Source organism: Pristiophorus japonicus, unplaced genomic scaffold, assembly GCF_044704955.1.
Source record: "Pristiophorus japonicus isolate sPriJap1 unplaced genomic scaffold, sPriJap1.hap1 HAP1_SCAFFOLD_308, whole genome shotgun sequence".
Taxonomy (NCBI): domain Eukaryota; kingdom Metazoa; phylum Chordata; class Chondrichthyes; family Pristiophoridae; genus Pristiophorus; species Pristiophorus japonicus.
In genome coordinates this window covers 549,467-566,679 of record NW_027252868.1, presented here as the reverse complement: position 1 = coordinate 566,679, position 17,213 = coordinate 549,467, and the positions used below count along the sequence as shown (strand labels likewise).

Below are 17,213 nucleotides of genomic sequence, written 5' to 3'. Positions count from 1 at the left end.
CTCGGCAGCGGGCCCCACAGGACCACCTCCTCGGCGGCGGAGCACACCCGAGCTCTTCCCCTTGAAAATGTAATCAGGCAGGCAGGGCTGAGTGTGGGCCGTGTGCTGCTGGAGGGCTCCCGGTGCTCCCCAACGCATCGGTGCTGCAGTAGGTGAGGTAGGAACTTTAAAAAAATGTATTTATTGATTTTTAAAATTTTTTTATTTATTGATTAATTTATTGATCATTTATTATTGATGCTGGTTCTTTATTTTTAAAAGTGAAGTGTTTAACGCTTTGGAAAATCCTCTAACTTTGCTTCCCCCTCCCCTTAACTCTGGCTACCTGCGCCTGATTGCTAAAGTGTCCGCAAGGTTTTTCTGAGCATATCAAAGTGGACATTTGCTCAGGCCTAAGTTAGTTTGGAGTAACTTTTCGCTGTCTAAACTTATTTAAAAGGCCAAAACAGGCGTAAGTGGCTGGTAACGCCCCCTTTTGGCAAAAAAAACTGAACTAACCGACTGAAACTGGAGCAAATTAAATGGGGAGAATTGCGATTTCTAGGATACTCAAAAAAAAACTAGTTGTTCCAAAAAAATAGGAGCAACTCCTGTTGGAACTTGGTCCCTAGATTGTCTATTCTGAATTTCTGTCTTGTACTGACAGTGATGAGTTTTATTATCTCCTTTTACAGAATATTAGAAGGGGAGATTTTCAGACAGGAAGCACAAACCAAACATCACGTCAAGATCTGACGGAGTCAATCGATTCATCAGGTCCTGAATATCATCGGCCTTTGAAAGTGGAAGGAGAAATGTTTGCCTGTTCCGCCTGTGGGAAAAGATTTCAAATATCAGTGTGACTGGAAAGGCTCCGAGACACACACACACACCAGAGTGAGTGTTCCAGTGCACTGCCTGTGGAAAGAGCTTTAGCCAGTTACACAGCCTGAAAAAACATCGCACCATTCACCGCGCGGAGAAACTGTAAACGTGTTGTGTGCGTGGGCGAGGCTTCAACTGATCATCCAACCTGGAGAGTCACAAGGCCACCCGCACCATGGAGAAACCGTGGAAATGTGGTGACTGTGGGAAGGTATTCAGATCACAATCTGAGCTGGAAATTCATCGACGCAATCACACTGGGGAGAGGCCGTTCACCTGCTCTGAGTGTGGAAAGGGATTCACTCAGTCATCCAACCTTGTAGTTCACCAGCGAGTTCACACCGGGGAGAGGCCGTTCACCTGCTCAGAGTGTGGGAAGGGATTCACTCAGTCATCCGACCTGCTGAAACATCAACGAGTTCACACCGGGGAGAGGCCATTCACCTGCTCTGAGTGTGGGAAGGGATTCATTCGGTCATCCAACCTTGTAGCTCACCAGCGAGTTCACACTGGGGAGAGGCCATTCACCTGCTCTGAATGTGGGAAGGGATTCACTACATCATCCACCCTGCTGACACAACAGCGAGTTCACACTGGGGAGAGGCCGTTCACCTGCCCTGAGTGTGGGAAGGGATTCACTCAGTCATCCCACCTACATTCACACCAGCGAGTTCAGACTGGGGAGAGGCCATTCACTTGCTCTGAGTGTGGGAAGGGATTCAAAGATTCATCTACCCTGCGGAGACACCAGCGAGTTCACACTGGGGAGAGGCCGTTCACCTGCTCTGAGTGTGGGAAGGGATTCAGTCAGTCATCCACCCTGCTGATACACCAGCGAGTTCACAGTGGGGAGAGGCCGTTCACCTGCTCTGAGTGTGAGAAGGGATTCACTTGTTCATCCAACCTGGTGATACACCAGCGAGTTCACACTGGGGAGAGGCCATTCACCTGCTCTGAGTGTGGGAAGGGATTCAGTCAGTCATCCACCCTGCTGAGACACCAGCGAGTTCACAGTGGGGAGAGGCCGTTCACCTGCTCTGAGTGTGGGAAGGAATTCATTCATTCATCCCACCTGCTGAGACACCAGCGAGTTCACACTGGGGAGAGGCCATTCACCTGCTCTGAGTGTGGGAAGGGATTCACTACATCATCCACCCTGCTGAGACACCAGCGAGTTCACACTGGGGAGAGGCCATTCACCTGCTCTGAGTGTGGGAAGCGATTCACTCGGTCATCCCACCTGCTGAGACACCAGCGAGTTCACAAGTGACTGCAGGGACACCAGCGAGTTCACACTGGGGACAGGCCATTCACCTGCTCTGAGTGTGGGAAGGCATTCACTCCATCATCCACCCTGCTGAGACACCAGCGAGTTCATACTGGGGAGAGGCCGTTCACCTGCTCTGAGTGTGGGAAGCGATTCACTCGGTAATCCCACCTGCTGAGACACCAGCGAGTTCACAAGTGACTGCAGGGGTTGAAATCTGTTGTTATTGCTGCTGTTAATCACATCCCGACTGAATCATGTTCATTCTGACAGTTGTGGTTTGTTTCTGCTGCTGATAATAACCCTATAACTGGGCTGGACTTTAATATTCTGGATATATTGCTGATTGTGTTCTCGGGGCTGCAGTGTCCATTTAAGAAATGCTGTGTTATCTTTCCCCTTAATTCAGTGACTCTCAACAGAAATTCAGTTTGGAATAAAATTATGAACTTTTACTTTAATCTTAAACGATCTTTGGTACAAAATCTACAATAGTGTGTGAAAGTTTCCACTGAATAAAATCTCCAATTAGAAAGAGCTTGCTGACAATTCTTACTGACTTGCACATTACACACAGTGGCCCCTCCATTATCCACCAGAAAGAAGGGGAATGGGAATTAGTGGGGAATCAGTGTCCCCAAATGTTGCCCCTCCCATCTGGTGTAGCAATCCCCTTGGCACGGGAATGGAGACAAGTCCAGACCAAAACTGTGCGCAGTACTCCAGGTGTGGTCTTACCAATGCCCTGTACAGGTGTAGCAGGACTTCCCTACTTTCATACTCTATCCCCCTTGCAATAAAGGCCAGCATTCCATTTGCCTTCTGATTACTCGCTTTACCTGCATGCTAATCTTTTGAGTTTCATGTACAAGAACCCCTAGATCCCTCTGCACTACAGCATTTTGTAATCATCTCCATTTAAATAATAATTTGCTTTTTTATTTTTCCTACCAAAGGAGCTAACCTGACATTTTACCACATTATAGTCTATCTGCCAGATTTTTGCCCGCTCATTGAGCCTATCTATATCCCTTTGTAGATTCTTTGCGTCCTCCTCACAACTTGCTTTCCCACCTATCTTTGTATCATCAGAAAATTTGACTATGTTACACTCAGTCCCTTCATCCAAGTCATTAATATAAATTGTAAAAAGTTGAAGCCCCAGCACTGATCCCTGCGGCACCCCACTAGTTACAGTTTGTCAACCGAAAAATGACCCATTTATGCTGACTCTGTTTTCTGTTAGGTAGCCAATCCTCTATCCATTCTGATATATTGCCCCCAACCCCTTGAGCTCTTACCTTGTGCAGTAACTTTTTGTGTGACACCTTCTCGAATGCTTTCTGGAAATGCAAATATACAACATCAACTGGTTCTCCTTTATCCACTCTGCTTGTTACATCTTCAAACAACTCCAGCAAATTTGTCAAAACATGATTTCCCTTTCATAAAACCATGCTGACTGCCTGACTGCAGTATGATTTTCTAAATGTCCTGCTACTACTTCCTTAATGCTGGACTCCAGTATTTTCCCCACTGAGATGGTAGGCTAACTGGTCTATGGTTTCCTGCTCTCTGCCTCCCTCCTTACTTGAATAGGGGTGTTACATTTGTAGTTTTCCAGTCCGCTGGGACTTCTCCAGAATTCAGGGAATTTTGGTAGATTACAACCACTATCCACTATCTCTGCAGCCACTTCTTTTAAGACCCTAGGATGCATGCTATCAGGTCCAGGGGACTTGTCTACCTTTAGTCCCATTTGTTTGCTGAGTACTTTATCTCTAGTGACAGTGACTGTTTTAAGTCCCCCCCCCCCACCCACCCACCCACCCTCCCTCACCACCGCAATAGCTCCTTGGTTATCAACTGTTGGGCTGTTTTTAGTGTCCTCTACCATGAAGACCAATACAAAATATTTGTTCAAAATCGCTGCCATTTTCGTGTTTCCCGTTATTAATGCTCAGTCTCATCCGCTAAGGGACCAAAGTTTACTTTAGCTGCTTGTTTCCATTTTATATACCTGTAGAAGCTCTTACTGTCTGTTTTTATATTTCTTGCTAGTTTGCTCTCATATGCTATCTTCTGTCATTATCATTTTTTTTAGTCGTCCTTTGCTGGTTTCTAAAAATTTCCCAATCTTCTGGCCTTCCACTGTCCTTCACAACATTATATCAGACAGGAGGGGATTGGTGTCAGTGACTATGGGGTTGGTTTATATCAGACAGGAGAGGATTGGTGACATGGAATCATAGTTTACAACACAGAATGAGGCCATTAGGCCCATCATGTCCAGGGCCGAAAAAGAGCTATCCAGCCTAATCACACTTTCCAGCTCTTGGTCCGTAGCCCTGTAGGTTAACGCACTTCCAGTGCATATCCAAGTACTTTTGTAAATGCGATGAGGGTTTCTGCCTCTACTGTTCTTTCAGGCAGTAAGTTCTAGACTCCCACCTCCCTCTGGAGGTTATGGCTAGAACTGTGTAAAACACTAGTTAGGACACAGCTGGAGTACTCACACAGTTCTGGTTATTACATTACCCTATTGGTCCAGCCTGGGCTCACCATATTGGGCCAGCCCAGGCTCACCCTATTGGGCCAGCCCGGGCTCACCCTATTGAGCCAGCCCGGGCTCATCCTATTGGGCCAGCCTGGGCTCACCATATTGGGCCAGCCCGGGCTCACCCTATTGGGCCAACACATAAGGCCCAGTATGCAGCAGAGAAAATGAGCAGCTCATTGATTTTATTCTCAATCTGCGCACAGTGGGTGCAGAACTGAACCCAACCTTGTAAGCTGAAAATGCATCGTCACAGTCACACCGGGGAGAGACCATTCACCTGCTCTATATGTGGGAAGGGATTCACTCGGTCATCCCAACTGCTGAGATATCAACGAGTTCACAAGTGACTGCAGGAGTTGGATTCTACTGTAATTGCTGTTAATTGCATCCTGACTGAATCTTATTCGTTCTGTCAGTTGGGGGTTGTTTCTGCTGATCTTAATAACCCCTATAATTGGGCTGGAGTTTAATGGTTTGATATTTCAAATAACAGAGTGTGTCGATATTTGATGTCTCCACTATAAGAGGAGACTAATTTATGTCCTGTTACCAACTGCACCATTTTGGGCCTTTTCTCCTTTTTAACTCGAGGTTATTTCAGTTCTCATATCTTCGGTTACTCTCTGGGACAAGTCCCAGTTCCCCATACCTTCCAGAATGCCTCTCCTAGCTTTGGTATCCAGGGAAGGTATCAGTAACACGCCCAGGATAACTAAACACAAAACCCAGTCTGTTAATCACCTTCAGACACTGGACTTAGCGTGTGCCTCACAGCATCTCTCTCACCTTCGATGTGTGAATGGAGCATCACGCCTGCAAACCTGGTTTCAATTTATATTTGAATCCACTCAGCAAATGTATTTAAAAAAATATGTATATAAAAACTGATCACACCAAATAATTGGCGATGGTTTAGAGTCAACAAGATGAATAAGTAAACACATCACAGCCCAATAAACCAGCTATATATTCACAAGTGAAAGTCTGTTATCTAACTCCTCGAATATCCATTGGTGAGATGAGTGACTGAATCACTTTCCATGTACAACAGCATCCATTCCCACTGTCCCCACATTTACAGTGTTGAGTCAGGTGGGTGCACGAGTCTCACAGGCTGAACGATTGGTTGAAGGTGTATCCACACACACATGTGTCCTGTTTCTCCCCGCTGTGATTGGTGTTTTTACAAAGGCTGATGATAAGGTGATCCTGATCAATCTGGGAATCTGTCAAATCTTGACGTCATGTTTGGATTGAGTTTCCCAGCTGCAAATCCTCCCCTTCTAATACTCTGCAAAGAAATGGTGGTTACAAACATTGTTACTTTAAGTACAGGATAGAAATTCAGAACAGACAATTCTAGATTCTACAGAACATTCTGTCCCCTCCTTATTCTCCCTCCATCCTCACTGTCTAAAATCAACATTCCTTTCAGCATCTGGGATTTTTTATCTCCAGAAAGTGCTGAATCTGGCTGTGTGCAATTCCACAGACATTACTTAACCTCGAGTGCCTCACCGTCAGTCGACTCAATGAGTGCCAGCAGGATTTCCACTGTGGTAGGCATCACAGCCTCAAATCCTGTCCTCAAGTAACATCCACATACTTCCTGGTTGAGGTCACTGGATCGGTATGAAGAGCAGGGACACTGGCTGATTTTTACTCATATTTAGCCCAGTGGTACTGAGGACAATTATAACCCTTGAACTGCTACCTTGGCTGAGATCAACTAACAGCCCAGATCAAGGATCGAACTTGGGAACTTCACAGTCAGTACTGCAGAGTGTTCTAAAATTTGGGGGGTTGAGGGAGGATTGGAACAGAATATTTTGAAACAAATTTTATTCCACCTTTCACCGAAACCTTTATCACTGGAACATCAAAAACAGTGAGACATTTTAGAAAGGCTCAAGTCACTGAAATAGACAGCTTTACAATCACTGCACAGTACAGAAGGGAGCGACTGTTAATGGGAGCTCTGTTAGTGAAGTCCCCCAACACCCCAAGATAAATTGGACTGTCCCTTTAACTACAAACAGGCAGAGAAAGGGGAGTCCCTGCCCCTTTAAATATCTGCCCATTTCCCCAGGCAGTGGGAGGAGGAACAGCGCGCGGTCTCTTTATATCCTGACCCAGCAAGTGCCGCTGGATGGGCTGCCGCAGGGTCCTAAAGTCCCCAAAAATATTTTTATATCGGGTGTAGCAGAACAACTGAAATGCGTGCACACAGTCTTTGCTATATATATATATATGTTTGTGTGTGTGTGTAAACAAAACACATCATTCTTAATGTTTGCTAGTCAATACCTCAGATAAAAGGAAATGAAATGCTGGAAAATAATTTATGTAAACTTTAATTGCAGAGTGTTTAATACCATTACCATTTACTGATAACCCATTGTCTTGTGTGCTCTTGTTTAGAAAGTGATGTCACACTGACCATTCTGTTACCAAAGTGACTATGTCTGTCCGCAGCATTCAGTGGGAAAGGGGATTAAATCACACCGAGGATAATGAGCAGCCCCCCCACCAGTCTCGGAGCTTTATTGTCCAGTGATCACCTCACCATCACACAGAAGCTCCTGAGATCTACCCCCAGTGTGTGATGATTGCTGCCAGTGATGGTAAAAGTGAAGCTGCCGTCAGGTTAATAAATATCTCATTCTCTCACTGGTTATGTCCTTCGTTTGGAAAGGAATGAAACACTTGCAACTATCCAACGAAATTTGCTCTATTTCTGTCTCCAGTCTTCTATTTTCTGACTGTTACTTTCACTGTTTCCTCCCCAACCACTTCCAATATTTGTGGATGTTGTTTATTGCCGCAATAACTAAAACACGGTCGGGGTTCAATAAACTAAGACAGGGCCTAGTGTAATATAAACAGAGAGACAGGGCTTAGTGTAATATAAACAGAGACAGGGTCTCGTGTAATATAAACAGAGATAGGATCTAGTGTAATATAAACAGAGACAGGGTCTCGTGTAATATAAACAGAGAGACAGGGTCTAGTGTAATATAAACAGAGACAGGGTCTAGTGTAATATAAACAGAGAGACAGGGCTTAGTGTAATATAAACAGAGAGACAGGGTCTAGTGTAATATAAACAGAGACAGGGTCTAGTGTAATATAAACAGAGACAGGGTCTCGTGTAATATAAACAGAGACAGGGTATAGTGTAATATAAACAGAGACAGGGTCTAGTGTAATATAAACAGAGACAGGGTCGAGTGTAATATAAAGAGAGTCAGGGTCGAGTGTATTAATAACCAAGACAAGGCCTAGCTTTACACTAGAAACAAGTCTTTAATAATTTAAAGTTTTTTTGCAATAATAACTGAAAGAGGTGATAGTGTCACACTAACAGAAGCCGGGTCTACTTTAACAATATCAGAAACATACTCTATTGAATACAACAGAGACAAGATCTATAGTTATAATAATAGAGGCGTGCACTAGAACTGGAATAACAGGGACAGGTTATTTTCCAATCATAGCAGAGGCCGGGTCTAGTGTAACAATTCCAGAGACAGGGGCCCATACAATAAGAGTGGAGACAGGATCCAGAGTAATAACAGCAAATGCATGGCCCACTGTGAGAGTAACAAAGACAGTGTTTGATCCAATAATAACAGAGGCAGACTCAAGTGTTATACTGAACACAATGCTGGATCTAGTGTGATGGTCACACAGCCAGTATCTAGTGCAACAAAACAGAGACAGGTACTGAGGGAATGACCAGCCATGATCTTATTGGATGGTGGTGCAGGCTCGAAGTGTGGAATGGCCTACTCCTACACTCATTTTCTATGTTTCTTAATCATTCTTGTAAATCATTTCTGCTCCCTCTGTCAAACAACTGTCAAATAAATTAGCTTTGTTTTCTACATACAGTGAATCGATTCCTTGATTTCTCCATGGGGAGGCTAATTGATGTCCTGTTATCGACTGTTCCATTTTTAAGCTGTTTCTCCTTTGTTAAAGGAAGACTTGTATTTATAAAATGCTTTTCACAGCCTCTGTTTTAGTGATGTTGGTTGAGGGATAAATGTTGACCAGGACACCAGAGAGATATTTTTTTCTTCGAAATAACGTCATGGAATCTTTTACACCCACTTGAGAGGTCAGATGGGTCTGATTCATTTTTTTATTCGTTCAAGGGATGTAAGCATCACTGGTAAGGCCAGCGTTGCTAGTTACAGAGGAGATTAACAAAATAGTAAGGAAGGACATTAGCTTGGATGATGTGGAATCTGTATGGGTTGAGCTGCAGAACACCAAAGGGCAGAAAACGCTAGTGGGAGTTGTGCACTGACCACCAAACAGTAGTAGTGAGGTTGGGGTTGGCATCACACAGGAAATTAGGGATGCATGCAATAAATGTAGAGCAGTTATCATGGGTGACTTTAATTCACATATAGATTGGGTTAACCAAACTGGTAGCAATACAGTGGAGGACGATTTCCTGGAGTGTAGAAGGGATGGTTTTATAGACCAATATGTCGAGGAATCAACTCGAGAGCTGGCCTTCCTAGACTGGGTGTTGTGTAATGAGAGAGGATTAATTAGCAATCTTGTTGTGCGAGGCCCCTTTGCGAAGAGTGACCATAATATGGCAGAATTCTTCATTAAGATGGAGTGTGACACAGTTAATTCAGAGACTAGGGTCCTGAACTTAAAGAAAGGTAACTTCGATGGTATGAGATGTGAATTGGTTAGGATAGACTCGCGAATGATACTTAAAGGGTTGACGGTGGATAGGCAATGGCAGACATTTAAAGATCACATGGATGAACTTCAACAATTGTACATCCCTGTCTGGCGTAAAAATAAAACGGGGAAGTTGGCTCAACCGTGGCGAACGAGGGAAATTAGGGGATAGTGTTAAATCCAAGCAAGAGGCATATAAATTGGCCAGAAAAAGCAGCAAACCTGAAGACTGGGAAAAATTTTGAATTCAGCAGAGGACAAAGGGTTTAATTAGGAGGGAGGAAATAGAGTATGAGAGGAAGCTTGCCGGGAACATAAAAACTGACTGCAAAAGCTTCCATAGATATGTAAAGAGAAAAAGATTAGCGAAGACAAAAGTAGTCCCTTGCAGTCAGAATCAGGTGAATTTATAATGGGGAACAAATAAATGGCAGACCAATTGAACAAATACTTTGGTTCTGTCTAAACTAAGGAAGACACAAATAACCCTCCGGAAATACTAGGGGACCGAGGGTCTAGCGAGAAGGGGGAACTGAAGGAAATCCTTATTGGTCAGGAAATTGTGTTCGGGAAATTGATGGGATTGAAGGACGATAAATCCCCAGGGCCTGATAGTCTGCATCACAGAATACTTAAGGAAGTGGCCCTAGAAATAGGATGCATTGGTGGTCATTTTCCGACATTCTATAGACTCTGGATCAGTTCCTATGGATTGGAGGGTAATTAATGTAAAACCACTTTTTTTAAAAATGAGGGAGTGAGAAAACAGGGAATGATAGACCGGTTAGCCTGACATCGATAGTGGGGAAAATGTTGGAATCAATTATTAAAGATGTAATAGCAGCGGCTTTGGAAAGCAGTGAATGGCTCGGTCCAAGTCGGCATGGATTTATGAAAGGGAAATCATGCTTGACAAATCTAATAAAAGGTTTGGAGGATGTAACTAGTAGAGTGGACAAGGGAGAACCAGTGGATGTGGTGTATTTGGACATTCAAAAGGCTTTTGACAAGGTCCCACACGAGATTAGTGTACAAAATTAAAGCACTTCTATTGGGGGTAATGTATTGACATGGATAGAGAACTGGTTGGCAGACTGGAGGCAAAGATTAGGAATAAACGGGTTTTTTTCAGAATGGCAGGCAGTGACTAGTGGGGTACCGTAAGTTTCAGTGCTGGGACCCCAGCTATTAACAATATACATGAATGATTTAGACGAAGGAATTGAATGTAATATCTCCAAGTTTACAGACGACACCAAGCTGGGTGGCAGTGTGAGCTGTGAGGACGATGCTAAGAGGCTGCAGGGTGACTTGGACAAATTAAGTGAGTGGGCAAATTGCATGGCAGATGCAGTATAATGTAGATAAATGTGAGGTTATCCACTTTGGTGACAAAAACAGGAAGGCAGAATATTATCTGAATGGTGACAGATTAGGAAAAGGGGAGGTGCAGCGAGACCTGGGTGTCATGGTTCATCAGTCATTGAAAGTTGGTCTGCAGGTACAGCAGGCGGTGAAAACTGAAAATGGCATGTTGGCCTTCATAGCGAGAGGAGTTGAGCACAGGAGCAGGGAGGGCTTACTGCAGTTGTACAGGGCCTTGGTGAGGCCACACCTTGAATATTGTGTACAGTTTTGATTTCCTAATCTGAGGAAGGACATTCTTGCTATTGAGGGAGTGCAGCGAAGGTTCACCAGACTGATTCCCGGGATGGCAGGATTGACATATGAAGAAAGACTGTATCGACTCGGCTTATATTCACTGGAATTTAGAAGAATGAGAGGGGATCTCATCGAAACATATAAAATTCTGACAGGATTGGACAGGTTAGATGTAGGAAGAATGTTCCCGATGTTGTTGAAGTCCAGAACCAGGGGTCACAGTCTAAGGAGAAGGGGTAAGCCATTTAGGACCGAGATGAGAAGAAACTTCTTCACTCAGAGAATTGTGAACCTGTGGAATTCTCTACCAGAGAAAGTTGTTAAGGCCAGTTCGTTCGATTATATTCAAAAGGGAGTTCGATGTGACCTTTCCAGCTAAAGGGATCAAGGGGTATGGAGAGAAAGCAGGAATGGGGTACTGAAGATGCATGATCAGCCATGATCATATTGAATGGTGGTGCAGGCTCGAAGGGCCAAATGGACGACTACTGCACCTTTTTTCTATGTTTCTATGTATTTATTGCCCATCCATAATTGCCCTTGAGAAGATGGTGGGGAGCTACCTTCTTGAACCGCTGCAGTCCGTGTGGTGATGGTACTCCCACAGTACTGTTAGGAAGGGAGTTCCAGGATTTTGACTCAGCGGCAATGAAGGAACGGCGATATGCTTCCAAATCAGGATGGTGTGTGACTTGGAGGGGAACATGGAGGTGGTGGTGTTCCCATGTGCCTGCAGCCCTTGTCCTTCAAGGTGGTAGAGGTCGTGGGTTTAGGATGTGCTGACGAAGAAGCCTTGGCGTGTTGCTGCAGTACATCTTGTACATGGTAAACACTACACCACGGTACGTCGATGATGGAGGGAGTGAATGTTTAAGGTGTTCGATGGAGTGCCAATAAAGTGGCCTGCTTTGTCCTGGATGGCATCGAGCTTCTTGTGTTGTCGCAGTTGCACTCATCCAGGCAAGTGGAGAGTATTCCATCACACTCCTGACTTGTGCCTTGTAGATGGTGAAAAGGCTTTGAGGAGTCAGGAGGTGAGACAGTGGCCGTAGAATACCCAGTCTCTGACCTGCTCTTGTTGCCACAGTATTTATGTGGCTGGTCCAGTTAAGTTTCTGGTCAATGGTGTAAGGGGTGGTTTGCAGGGGGTCAGCTTTCCCTTCTGACCTTATATGAGCGGTTCCGAATTGCTCCCACACCCTTGGTTCTAGACACTGGAATTATGAAGGGACGGTGACAGACTTGGACAGACAATCGGTTTCAAGGTCGGAAGCAGGTATGGCCTTATTGTGTTTAAAAAGAAGTAAAAGGCACACCTTTAATAACACACACAGACCAATACACACTGAAGGGTGCAACACATTGAATAAATTGTCCAATTACAGTCTGGGGAAAAGAATACAGCTTAAACTCTAAATGGGGTAAAGAGGCGAATGCAGATACATTTACAAAATTATCCCAGCCTCCCCCCCCTGCTCCCAATTCCCCTAACTAACTAAGTTATAGCTCTCGGGGTTCAGGGGCCATGCTCACCAATCCCCTTTTAGACAGTTGCCGGTGAATCGCGGTTTCGGGGATCGCTGCACTTGGCCTTCTAGGCGAGCCGTACCCCGGTCGGAGGAGAGGACTTCGGACTGCATAGTCTTTGGTTGGGGTGCGTCCGTTGATGCGCTAAGTTGCGTTTTGGATGTATGGGGTAAATACCCACTTTCTTTGGTTAGGAATAGTTTTAGTTAGTCCTTTTTGGTAATTTCTCACCCGTTGGTCGTTCCGAAGTAGATTGTAGAGTGGAAATAAATGTCGATTCTTTGGTTTTTGCTGAGTTGGTTTCGGTTGGTCGTTTTGCTGGTTGTGGTGGCCCGGGTTGTCAATTTGGTTGCTGACAACCTTCCATTTCGTGGGCCTCATGCTAAGTCAGTTCTTGATGAGTTCTAGTAGTTTCCTTCACTGCTCCATTTCTTCACTCCCCAGCTCCAGCTGCTTGTGTCTGTGTCTGTGTTCTAGTCTGTGTGCTGCTCCTGGCTGGTCTTTTCTTGTAAAAAAACTGGGGGATAGATATATTCCAAAAAAAAGGTTCCGTTATCTCCCATCAAATCTCTTGGGCTCTGTTTAAACTGTACTGTCCACTGATTTTCAAATGTCTCCTTTGTCAGCAGTAACTTGATTAGGGTGTGAGAACGTGCTATCACTGGTTTTGCATTGTTTTAGAATTGTCCAGTTTCTTGACCATGATTTCCATTGTGCTTGATTGGGTAATTCGATTATCTCTTAGCGGGTGAATAGTTCCCCCAGACAGTCTGGGGCCTTTAATACACGAATTTGCTTCAGACGTTGGCTCCACCTCCTGTATTTGGTAACTCTTTTTCGCAGCCAAAATGTTGTAGAATCTTAAAATTGATATGCTCCTTCCCATAGATGTTTCGGGGATCTCAAGCTTCTGTCATTTAGGTCCATTTTGAATTCCCTTTCCTATGAGTCCAAACACTGGGGGGGGGGGGGTCTCCATGAATGCATCCCCTTTTATCCCCCATAGCTTCGTCTGCCCCTTTAAACTCATTTTAAAAGTCCAGAAAGGGATTCTTCTCCCCTGTAGAGGAAAGGTACCTGGAATCTTTGCGAGATATTGGTAAATTCTACATTCCCCCCTGTGATACTATATCACTTATGGTATCATTCTTCGAGGTGAGCAAAGTTCCTGACTCCCAAGAGATAACCTTCCCCATAAATTAGCTAAACTAATACCCAAAATGCATTACACTTATGCAACATCACCATAGATGTACACTTTTCCCTTTACAGGTACAAACTTTTTACATTTATACCCTCCCAGCTTGGAGGGGGTTCAATCACTACAATTGCATTTCAGCACAGTTACATTTCATTTCAGTTACATTATATTCACCAGCATATAGGCAACGTACAACCACATTACAGAAGGAAAAAAAACCTAGATTAAAATTAAACAACATCAATTGGTCTCCTGGTAATGTCTGGATCCTGCCCTTGAGAACTGCTCTCAGGCTGGCTGACACACAAGACAAACTCAAAATAATCACCTAAACATTACTGCAATATTACCCTCAATTCTAAACTAAACCTTAAAATATCCTTAAACTAAAATTAGAGCTATGTACAACCGCCACCCGTCTCCGGGTGGACTGGTTAGTCCCTGTCAGGCCCATGCCTTGTGCGGCCTGATAGCCGCCTGGATGCTAGGGTTTCCCTGCAGCCGGTGAGCTGGAGACCCTTGTGTCTGGGACAGCTCGTTGCTACTGCTCCTGTGAGACCCTCACCGCTGGAGGCGGCTGGCTGGTGGTCCCTACTCTGAGCGGCCTCTGTACTTCTGACCTTCGGCCTTTCCTGTCGGGCTGCCCTTCTCCTAGGGTAGAATCGCTGAGGCTCAGATGCCGGTGACCACGGTATCTTTGGCCGTGGTGTACGGAGGGTCCTTCTCAGGGCTTGGGTTACTGGGGGTGCGTCCAAATCCCAAACGATGGGTGAGATAGCCCCTCCAGTACTGCAATTCACCGCCCCTATAGGCACGGTTTCTGAGCCTGCCTCATTCCCTGTGGGCCCTCCACCGTCGGTGGCGGCCAACGGAGGGTCCCTGTCCTGAGGACGGTTCACCCCTCCCGGCTGCCCTCTGTGCTTGGCTGACCCTGGGTTGTACAGCTTGCACTGGTTGATGTGGAACCACTTAGTACGGCGGGGCAGCTTTATGGCATAGACCATCGGGCATTATATATGGCCCCATATATAATGCTTCAAAAACCCCGACCCGAGCATAGTTCCTCACCATGACCTGGTCCCCTATCTCCCATTCGTGGTGTTTGCTGGGTTCTAGCAGCAATCGGTTACTCTGATGCTGTCTGCCCATGTTACTAGCAGCCTGCCAGTGAATCTGTTTGAGGTGTTCAAACAGGTTCCTGACAAACCGGTCCCGGTTCACCTCTCTGAGCTGACCACCTGTGAGCACCGGGGCTAGGACATGGGTGGGGGTCCGCATGATCCGGCCAGTCATGAGCTCGTATGGGGAATACCCGGTGCTCTTTGGCTAGCTCCGATCCCCATTAGGACCAATGGTAAGACCTCCACCCACTTTTGGGGTGAGTCTCCCGTTTCCTTCCGCAGCCTTTCTTTGATGGTGCGGTTTAAACGCTCCACAATACCCGATGACTGTGGATTGTGGGCAACGTGCCATTTCCCTTCAATGCCGAGCACCTTAAGGGTTGCCTGCATTACCTGCCCGGTGAAATGGCTCCCCTGGTCCGACTCCACATACTGTGGGAGTCCCCACCGGGAGAACACTTCCCTCACTAGAATCTTAGCTGTCCCTAGTGCGGTGGCTGTTCGGCAGGGGAAGGCTTCAACCCATTTTGAGAACACGTCCACCAGGACAAGGCAGTATTTGTAGCCTCCCTGGGCGGTGGGTAGGGGCCCGATGTAGTCAATTTGGATTGACTGCCATGGTCCCTCTACCCTCCTGACATGTCCTAGGGACACCTTCCTCTTCTGGGGGTCAGGGTTGTTCGCAGCACACACCAGGCAGTTCGCACAGAACTCGCGGACGTCCTCCCTGAGTCCCGGCCACCATCCTGCCTGTTCCACCCGTTGCCAGGTGGTCTCAGGCCCGGGGTGTCCTGCTCCTGGACCCTCATGGGCCAGTTTTAGGAATTCCCTCTGGTGCTGCTGTGGCACGACCCATTGTCCCTCTTTAAACAGCATGCCTTCCTTAACGGTAATGGCTGCTGTGCCGTACGGACCTTCTACTCTCTCTCCTCTAGCTAGCACATTCAAGACAGCTTTCAGGACTGGGTCCTGTAGCTGAACTGTATTTAAGTCCGGGGCCAAAGCTGTCCCTGTACTCTCTGCTGCCCTGTTCTTATTCTTGACTGCTGCTATGCGGCCGGTGTCATAGGGGTCCCAGAACTTTCCCGTGCGGGCACCTTCTTTGGCCAGTTTGTCAGCCTGTTGGTTTCCCTCTGCACGGGGTTCGGTTTTTGAATGGGCCTTCACCTTATGTATGTAGACCTTTCCTTCTTCCTCCACCGCTGTCATGATTTTCTCCAGCAGGGGCTTGATTGCCAGGGGTCTCCCGTCAGCGGACGTGTATCCGCGACGGGACCAGATAGCCAGGTACTCCGTACACGAATTGCAGGTGAACATACTGTCCGAGCAAATCGTGTACGGGGTAGGGAATTCCTCGGGGTGGGTCACCACGTACATTACGGCGGACAGTTCAGCATGCTGGGCGCTCATGGTGCTGGGGAGCTTGATTGCCAGGGCAATACCTGCCCTTGGGTCATAGACACCGCACTCAGTGAGTCGCTCGCCAGCAGATACCGTGCTGGACCCGTCCACGTAGATGTCCCGGCCTGTAGGGTGTAACCCCGCCCGAAGGCCAATGTTTACCTCCCATACCCCTTCTATGGAGCACCTGTGGGCTTTCCCTGGATAGATTAGGTTGGCTGCGAGCCTTGGCTCGCGGGGGCCTTCTACGCTGAGGTCCATCTGGGAGAGGAGCAGGGTCCAGCGAGCAATGCGGGCACTGCTCACCGTCCCGTCCTTAATCCTCCCATCTAGGAGCATCTGAGTAGGTGTGTGGTGGGTTAGGAGTGTTAGAGGAGACCCTCCCGTGAAGATCAAGGATCTTTTCACTGCCCAATGTGTGGCTAGGAGGTGTCTCTCGCAGTTGGAGTACCCCTTCTCCACATCTGTGAGGATCCTGGAGGAGTAAACCACCGGTCTCAGCTGGCCGTGCCGCTCTTGAAGCAGCACTGAGCTCAAACTGTCCCCGCTGGCTGCCACCTCCAGGAAAAACTCCTTTCCTACATCTATCGCTCCCAAGGCTGGCGCGGTCTGCAAGTCCTTCTTGAGCTGATTAAATGCTGCCTCGCAAACCTCATCCCAGTCCCACTCTACACTCTTGTGTAGGAGCCTGAGCAGAGGGGCTGCGGTGGCTGCATAATCCTCAATGAAGTCTCTGCAGTCCCCGGTGAGCCCTAGAAAGGATCGTACCCCTGTCACTGTGTTGGGGGCTGGTAACTCCTATACTGCCTCCCTTCTAGCCTTGTCTATGGCCCTTTCCCCAGCGCGCACAGTCAGACCCAGGAATTTGACTTCCTTCTGGCTGATCTGTGCCTTCTTGGG

General features: G+C 46.6%; 1 pseudogene; it reads left to right on the top strand.

Moving 5' to 3' along the window:
* LOC139249370 (zinc finger protein 850-like) overlaps positions 1–17,213 on the top strand; it is a 64,328-nt pseudogene that overhangs the window by 33,049 nt on the left and 14,066 nt on the right.